Source organism: Rhinolophus hipposideros (genome assembly GCF_964194185.1).
Source record: "Rhinolophus hipposideros genome assembly, chromosome: 13".
Lineage (NCBI taxonomy): Eukaryota > Metazoa > Chordata > Mammalia > Chiroptera > Rhinolophidae > Rhinolophus > Rhinolophus hipposideros.
This window is the reverse complement of record NC_138059.1, coordinates 27685986-27695007: the sequence shown is the minus strand read 5'-3', so window position 1 is coordinate 27695007 and position 9022 is coordinate 27685986. Positions and strand designations below refer to the sequence as shown.

Sequence of the window (9022 nt, the reverse complement as noted above, 5' to 3'; positions counted from 1 at the left end):
AAGGAATATGCACATTAGTTAGTTCTTATGGGTCCCTTATCAATCATAGTGGTTCTGTTTCTTTGAAAGAACCCTTTCTGATACAAATGAAGACTTTGATATTTATAATGTTTAAATTTCATATTTGTTTGTTTGTTCTGAGTCCTTCACTGTAGCCTATGTCGTTTTCTTTAGATGCTGAATATGGTACCAATATAGCTCATGATTTCTCTGAGTTTCATGTCCTCTGCACATTTGGTGAACAGGTCATCTATATTTACAACCACATCATACGAGTATATAAAAACATTTTTTTAAAGACTTGTTAGCATGTTTTTGGTAAGTTATATAATCATAATTATTACTTCATTCAGTGAATATTTTTCCATCTTTTCCATAAAAATTGATGAGCGAATTTGTTAAAATCTTTGGTCATACTCAGATATTCTCTATTTACTATACTTTTATGATTCCACAAGTTAAAAATCTATCTGTGAGATTAAAGAAAGTTACTTTAAACCCAAAAATATATACAAGTGGATACTTTGGTCAACGTTGCTCAAGCAGTAGTTTGCCTTAATCAGAAGTGTCTGGGCGCTGATGGTAACCACTCTGAGCACCTCTTGTAATTGTAGAAGTTAAATGTGACTTGTGTTCATTTTTTGTGATTGGTGTATACTGAGTATTACAATTTTAATACAGTTTTCCTTTCTTAAAATGTGTATACTTTTTTTGCACCCTCTGTATATAAAAATACACAATGGAATATTTTTCAACCTTAAAAAAGAAAGGAAATCTTGCCATATGCAACAACATGGATGAACCTGGAGGACATTATACTAAATGTAATAATCCAGGCACTGAAGAAAAAAAAAATACTGTATGATTTCACTTATATAAGATATTTAAAATAGTCAAATTAATCAAAGGAGAAAGTAGAATGGTAGTTGCCAACGGCTTAGGGGAAGGGGAAGTGGGGAGTTATTCAATTGGTATAAAGTTTCAGTTATGCAAGATTAAAATATTCTAAGTTGTGCTGAGGGACAAGGTACAGCCTCTGAATCGCAGCCAGGACTGTCTTTGACCACCTCGTAGCCCAGTGTGCTGCCGCCAGCCCCCAGTCGGCCTCCACTGCCACTATGGGAGTGCAGGTGGAGACCATCTCCCCCAGAGATGGGAGCATCTTCCCAAAGCCAGACAGAACTTCGTGGTGCTCTATGCGCGGATGCTTGAAGATTAAAAGAAAGTGATTCTTTCTCGCACAGAAACAACCCTTTAAGTTTTTGCTAGGCAAGCAGGAAGTGATCCGAGGCCTGGAAGAAGGGGTTGCCCAGATGAGTGTAGGTCAGAGAGCCGAACTATTTCCCCAGAGTATGCCTATGGTGCCACTGGGCACCCAGGTATCATCCTGCTGAATGCCACTCTCGTCTTTGAAGTGTAAGTTCTAAAACTGGAATGACAGGAAAGGCCTGGCCTACTCCCTGAGCTCCCTGTTCTTGGATGTGCCATGGAGAGATCTGGTGTCCCCAGACACGCACACACAAATCTGTAGGGAGCTTTTCCTGATGTTCCCCTACACTCTTTGTGTAAACATCTACCCCTACTGAATATGTTCTGTCACCCAGCTTGGCTCTTCCCCTTTCTCCTCATTTGTGTGTTGACCTAAACTATATGCCATAAACCCCAACTTACTCACTGTATTTTGTTTTCGTTTTGGGGTAAAGATTCAGTTTCAGGCTTTTGGAACTAGGTTTTCAATTAAGTATTAGTTGAGTATTAACAGCACAAGTAGTGGGTTAACTTGAGACTAGAAATTGGTGTGGGTGGATGCAAGAATCTTTATTTTAAATTTTTGGGTTAAATTTTTATCTATTATATATTAAACATTCTTATTGCTGCGCTGCAAAGCCATAGCAGATTTGAGGTGCTGTTGAGGGCCGAATTGTTCTCCAAGTTGAGAAATGTCTTTGGGTTGAATTAAGAGCCCTACTCAAAACTGAAGTGAAGAGGGGGACAGCCCTCGCCTCCACTGCCCCATCCCACTATCCCCTGAAACCCGCTGCCTTTTAAAAACAAATCATTTTCATTGTGATATTGGACACTACAGCTATCTGTCCCTGGGCCAGCAGTGACCGCTGAAGCCTTCGTGGCCTGGCTTTTTTCTCCTGTGGTTTTTCTAATGGATGTTCAGGACTTTTACAATCGCATAGGTATCCAGGCTCCACTTCCTAAATTTTAAGAATTTTAATCAAAAGTTTAAATTGCAGTTGCTGTTTGAAGACACTTAACACCCAATGAAAGCCCAGCCATCATGACAAATCTTTGAGTGTTGTCTTACGAAAATGATGCTGGTCATCACAGCTTTAGCATCTCTTGTTTTTTGATGCTCAGCTCTCCCTGCTCATCTCAAAGTTTCCTGGCTTTTCCTTCCCTCCTCTCACTCCTTTGCTGTCCTGTGTAGTGATTTGGTGAGAGAAGTAATCGCTGCCACCCCACCCCCACACTACATGTGAGTTTCAAGTTTTATTATTGCAATAAAAGTGCTTTACGCTGGCTTTTCTCAAAAAAAGAAAAAGAAAAAAGAAAACAAAAAGAAAATGTTCTAGAGTACAACATAGTGACTATAGTTCAGAATACTGTATTGTACATTTAAAAATTTGAGAGGGTAGGTATCATGTTCAGTGTTCTTACTACAATAAAAAAAGTTATTTTTACTTTACTAGTTCCTAGAAAACCAATTCTGTACCCTAGTGATGTGTTTAATGATCTATTTTTAAATCTATCCTTTTGTGACTTGTAGCTGAATCTTCATGAGGAATAAGCATCCAACTCACTGGTCTATGTTTTGTATAATCCGTACTCCCATTTTTCACTCCCCTATTTGAAAATTAAAATGGTATTTATACATCTTAAACATTTGAGAATCATCCCCAGAAACCAACATCACCACCGGTACATGTTTCTCTTTCCCTCCCTGGAATGTATTTTGTTTAAAACAAGTGACTTTAACTTGAGAATATGAGGACATCTTTTTATGATTTTTTTCACCCTTTTTGGGCTTATTGATATGAATTGTATATTTTTTAGTCTGAATATGATTCCTTTTACAGAGAAGAAAGAAGTAAATTCAGAGTTGAGAAATTTACTTTTCTCAATAGACCAAGAACTTCTTTGACCAGCCTTGTCTTCCAGCACTGAGGAGTTATAATTTTGGTACAATATTTGCTCAATGTTTATCCAAAAATTCCATGGGCTTTGTGAAAGATATGATTACCTACACAAATTTTTTTCTTTCCTTAATATCAAATATATTCTTTTAAAATTTAAGTCCATCCATAGGATTTATGGTCTGTGCTATTCTGGTATCATAACATTTATATTTCCCAAGCAACACAGATAAAAAATAAAAATAGGTTTTTAAAAAATTGGGAAAGTTATTTTGAATACAGAAATGCCTAGCATTACCCAAAAGCTCTTGGAAAGGAATAACTACAATAGAACTAGAAATACATATATATGTGTTTTATTAATTACCTTTTTAAATTTACTACCCAAACCATAAGATAAAATTTGGAAGTCTCTACGTCTCCTCCATCTGCACTCATCTATCCTTGTCTTTGTAGAGAGGGAGTGCTGCAGTTTCCAAAACTTGCCTGTATCTTGTCATCTGAGTTGCTTGTTAAACATTACAGATTTCCAGGACTCTTCCTTGGAAATTCTGGTTCTTTCGAATTAGGGTCGGCTTAGAATTCTGTATGTTTAACAAGCACTCCAGGTGACTATATTATCAGATAAAATTGGGAAACAATGAAAAGAACCCAAGACTTTCAAATCTGCCTGACCTGTATATGAATTCAGGGTCTAAGGCTTAACAGCTGTATGAACTCAGGTACATTATTTAACCTCTTTGAAAATCAGTTTCCTCATCATTTAAGGGAAAATGTTAATATCTTCCAAAAAGGAATTTTGTGTGAATTCAATTATAGAAAATGCAAAATGTGTAGTTATCTCTAGTACTATCATTATTGAAAATTATGTTGGAATTTTCAAAATCTAATCTCAGTCTTTACTCTTGCTGGAAGAGAAAGTATAAAAATTCTGAAGTAAAGCAAATGCAAATATTCAAGTCTACTTTCTTAGTGTAAACAATAGTCGAATCGTTTACTCATTTATAATGTATTTGAGGCATAAAGACCCACATTTAGAAGATTGGTAAATCAGTTGATGGTGTTATCTTTAAGATATTCAAAAGCAACACCAAAATTATTACATTTACATCTTATTAAAAGTAAGATAAAATAATTTTTAGTAGATTTTTTTTTCTCCTCCATACAAATTTTAAAAAAATCTACAGGAAGTTCTGATGCTCATCAATTCTTTGAAACAATGGTTGTTAAAATGTGGCTCCTGGTCTAGCAGCATCACCATCACTTGGGAACTTTCTAGAAAAGAACATTCTCAGTAGTCCCTACTCCAGACTACTAAATCAGAAACTTTTGAGGTGAGACACTGATATCTGTATTTTAACAAGGTCTCTGGATGATTCTGATAGAAGCTCAAATTTAGGAACCCCTGATATAAGTCCAGCTTATGATTGCCACCCTGCTTCCAACCTGTTCATCTGCTGTCCTCCTGGTCTCAGTTAATGGAAGCACTATCCTTCCAGGTCCTCAACAATGTTGAAATTATCCTTAACTTCTCATTTCCTATCAAGCTCATATCCAATACATCAAAAAAATCCTGTTGTTTTACCTTGAATTACCAGAACGTCACTATTTAACTGTCCTTTCACTGTTAATACCCTGGTCCAAGTCTTCAGTTTCTCTTGCATGGATTATTACAACAATCTTCTAACTAATCTCCCTGCTTCCACTCTTGCATTCCTCCAGACTGTTCTGAATACTGAAGCCAGATTGATGCTTTTAAAATAAGAGTCTGATGATGTTGCTTGTACTGAATTGCCTATTGGCACATTAGTATCATTCTGCCTTTTCACCCTCACCTATATCTTGGAAACTGAGAGTCTGAAAACTACATTTCCCAGAATTACTGCCATGAGAATTCAAGATTAAGTGCCCACAATGGGAGAAAATTACTAGAGATTTGGAAGGTGGAATAGAAGCAGAAACCATAGTATTCTTCCTTTAGCATGGCAGAGATAGACATGAGATTTTCCAGGGGCCTCCGGGATTTTTCTCTGAATCACCTCTTCTATGCTGGTATTTTTTTCATCTGTTTCTTCAATTACCATAACTTCCTGACTCTGAAAATTAGTAATGAACCTAAGAACTAGTTGGATGCATCCTACTCGGATTTTCATTACTCTTGCCCTGCCAATGATTTTGTAAACATGAGTTTCCCCATATAAATAAATTCCTTGCTGAAATACAAAGTTGTTTCTATTTTTTTCTGACACAACACTGATTATCCTTCTGATGAAAATACTTTATTAGTTTCCCATCTCATTAAAAATAAAATTCCTTAGATACCTACCGTCCTATACTACCTGGCCTCCTTTACTTCTCTGATCTCACTCCCTACTACACTCTCTTGCACTAACTCTGCTTCTGTCAGACTGGTTTTCCTACTGTTACTAAAACTAGCCAGGTCCTCTCCACCTCACTGCCTTTGTACTTTCTTTTCCTTTGCCTAGATTGCCTCTCTTCCATATAGCTGCCCAACTTACCCTCTCATCTTCTTCAGGTCTTTGCTTAAATGTCATCTATTCAAAGAGGGCTTTGCCCTGACCACTGCTAAACAAAATTTAATTGAGTGAAGACTTAATTGGCTTTATTAAAGGATTCATGAATTGGGCAATATCTCATAAAGAAAACAGAGAGATACTCCAAGGGATCATACAAGATGAAAGGCTTTTATAAAGGAAGGTGAGAGTGGAACAAATAAGTCATCATTAAAAGAAAAATAAAAGTTCATGGGAGGAAGGTAACAGTTCAGGTGATGATGGCTTTTCATTTGCTCAGCAGCCATTGGCTGGGCTTGTTTGCTGGGCAAGAGGGAAATCTTTCTCCTTCTGGAGTAGTAAAGTAATAAAGTAGCTGCACTTCCTGTTTGGGAGTACCTCTCTTCCTGCTGGGGTCTGTAACTGAATTAACTGTTGCTACAATTGACATCATCTTACCATTTGGTGCAACTGATGTCTTCCTGTTTGGGATAATTGACCAACTAGTGATAGAGTGAGTGGCAAAACGTGAGAGCTCCCTTTACAGGCCTTCCTGAATTCAATTTTAGTTGAGCTTTCCTGTATTAATTTTCACACCACCCAATTTAAAAGTCACTTCGACCCCCAGCACAGGTTATGTAGGTAGATGGTGAAATTATTTCCATTTAAAATATGTGAAAAAAATATACAATCAGGAAAAGAAGCTCACCAAAGTCTCATGGCTTTTAAATGTTCAACTAAGAATTACCTCATCCAAAAATCTGACAAAAGAACCTTGAAAAGACTGGTGGTTAATAAACATTCATGTTGATATTGCAGTGATAGGACGGGGAGTGATTTCAGCTCTTGTCAAGGAAGAACAGTTAGAACTGATCCATAGTAGAGAAGGCCACTGGAAATGGAGCAACTACTGGTAATAAATTGTAGTTTATTATGTTCTCTGGGAGGTTACACTAGATCAGATTTTTTTTTTTTTTCTTGAAGAGGCAGGTCAGAATAAAAGAAATTCCGATTTTTGAATAAATGGATCTTCTAATCTACATCCTGTTCTAAATTCTGCCATTCAGAACAATCTGCATATTTCCTAATATCAGCATGTCTTAATGATAGGCTTACCTTAGGGAAAGTTGCTCAACTCTACTCTTAGTTCCTAGTATGAAGTATGAAGGGATTTATTTACTATTAGAAAATTATGGGTAAAAAGGCATTAGAGTTCATAAAAAAAAAGTAATGAAATGGAATTAACATGATAGAAATGCTCTTCTTAACCCCTTTTTTAGGGTGTATGGATTATTTTTCTGAATGCATGGTTGAAGGGGAGTGGTAAGAAGAGCTATTTTTGAAAAACTTTCAGGTTTTTAGCATGAAGAGGGTAAAAATAAATCTACTGTAGTCAAAGTAATATTGAAAAGATTTGGCAGAGCTGACTAGAAAAATAAAATGGATCTAGTCATATCTGTGACCTGGGCTATTTAGCCATGAGATTATGTTCTGCCTTTAAAGAAAACAATGAACCCTTAAAGAACAAAAATAAATCTCTTAAAGAAAAATGGGTAGAACATTTTAGGAATAAATGCAGTTGGAAATGGCAAAAGAAAACACAAAAGATAAAATTGCCCTTTATCCAATTTAAGGAGTGTGAAAAACTACAAGTTTGCTGGGATTTCTTGCTAAAAGAAATTTGAAGAGACAAAATTGAAGATTGAAGTTCTGGTCACAATTCTCCTGGAAATGGGCTTTATATAATATCTGGTCATGGAGGAAAAAAGATCCATAGCTGGCTTTTTTGTTGTTCCCTGTAAGCCCCAAATGACAGGTTTGTTATTTTTCCTCTCTAGGTTTCCACAGTGACATTATAGGACATCTACAGACTTCTCTATTTCCAAGTTATAGGTTATGAAAACAACTGCTAACTTTGTCTTTCTGTCTCAATGTTTGTCCCCACAAACTTATTCTCATAAAAATTTGGTGTAACCTTTGTAAATGCAAATCTGATCATGTCCTTACCTGGTAAAAACCATTTAATAACTCCCTATGTACCACAGCAGCAATTCCACAATTTTTTCCCATAACTGCTATAAACTATTTCTAGATGTAAGAAGAAAGATATGGAAAATTCTAAATTGGGATTAAGTAGTTTCCTTTATAATAGGTCTAAATGCTGATGTTCACTGTGAATATCCCAAAAGGGGAGGGATATAATGTGCAAGATTCCCATACTTATTTGATTATGGAACCATTTCTTTTTCATGGAATGTCTCACATGACTAGTTTGGTGTGGAACACATCTTTGGAAATACTGACTTATAGTGTAGTCCAAATTTATGAGCAAAGCCAGGAATGATCGAAATAATTTGGAACCCACCTACCTTAATTTGCATTACTCTGATACATTATGCTTTATTTCTCCTCCATGCTACACATACTGGAAATCCCTTAAATCTCCCCTTAACCTCAACCCTTTCCAGTCCATTTGAATAATGCCCACTACTCATTTTGGATTCACCATAATTTCCATAGCCTTTACTTTGTATTTATTCTTTTCAGTTTGCAGAATTGTTTATTCATATAAGTATATGTAAATAACTGTATGTATAACTAATTTATATACATTATTCCTGTAACTTAAGATCTGAGAGGAAGAAAATAAAGGGAGCTGGAAACAGTCTATCAATTCAGTTTATAGAAAAACAACTGATCTGATTGTTCTCTCATTATTTTTCGAGGATTAAAGAGAAGGAAAAAGGACCCAGGAAAAGGTTCTATAAAAGATAGACAATACTTCTCAAAGTAGATAGGAGAAACATATTTTAAAAAACAATTTATTAAAATAGACATGGAAATTTTATATAACATATTCATTTATGAATAAGATAAAAATTTAATCTTGAAAACAGGATGCTATTCACAATAAAGCAAATTTTACTAAGTTTGCTAAAATACAATAATAAAACTAAAATACAATAACAGAGCTAGCATATTAACTAAAAATTAGAAGTAAAATCTAAGTGCATAAAGTCAAAACTATTTTGGAGAAAAATAAGAAGAAATTCCCTAGCAGATAGAAGAAACTCAAATAAGTATCAGTAATTCAAGAGATTATAACTGTGGAAGACAAAGAATAGAAATTTAGTCTAAAGATAATTTATGTTCCTAAAGATGAGTCCAGAATAAGTGAAACAGAAGAAAACCCATAAATGGAATTAAAAAACCTAAAGAAATACCTCAGAGTATATGTTGAATGAAACCTCTGTGTACCCGACAAAATTAAGGAGAGGAGATTATTATCTAACCATATCCTACAGAACATTTAAAATCCCAAAGTTAAAGAAAGAATCTTACAAGATTCCAGGCAAAAAAAAA

The 9022-nt window shown here is 35.4% G+C and overlaps 1 pseudogene across 1 annotated transcript; it reads left to right on the top strand.

Annotated features, from left to right (window-relative positions):
• The first annotated feature begins 1118 nt into the window (after positions 1-1118).
• On the top strand, positions 1119-1438 carry LOC308506701 (peptidyl-prolyl cis-trans isomerase FKBP1A-like; annotated as a pseudogene). Its single transcript has one exon. The product of its transcript is annotated as a peptidyl-prolyl cis-trans isomerase FKBP1A-like (transcript).
• Positions 1439-9022: the final 7584 nt, after the last annotated feature.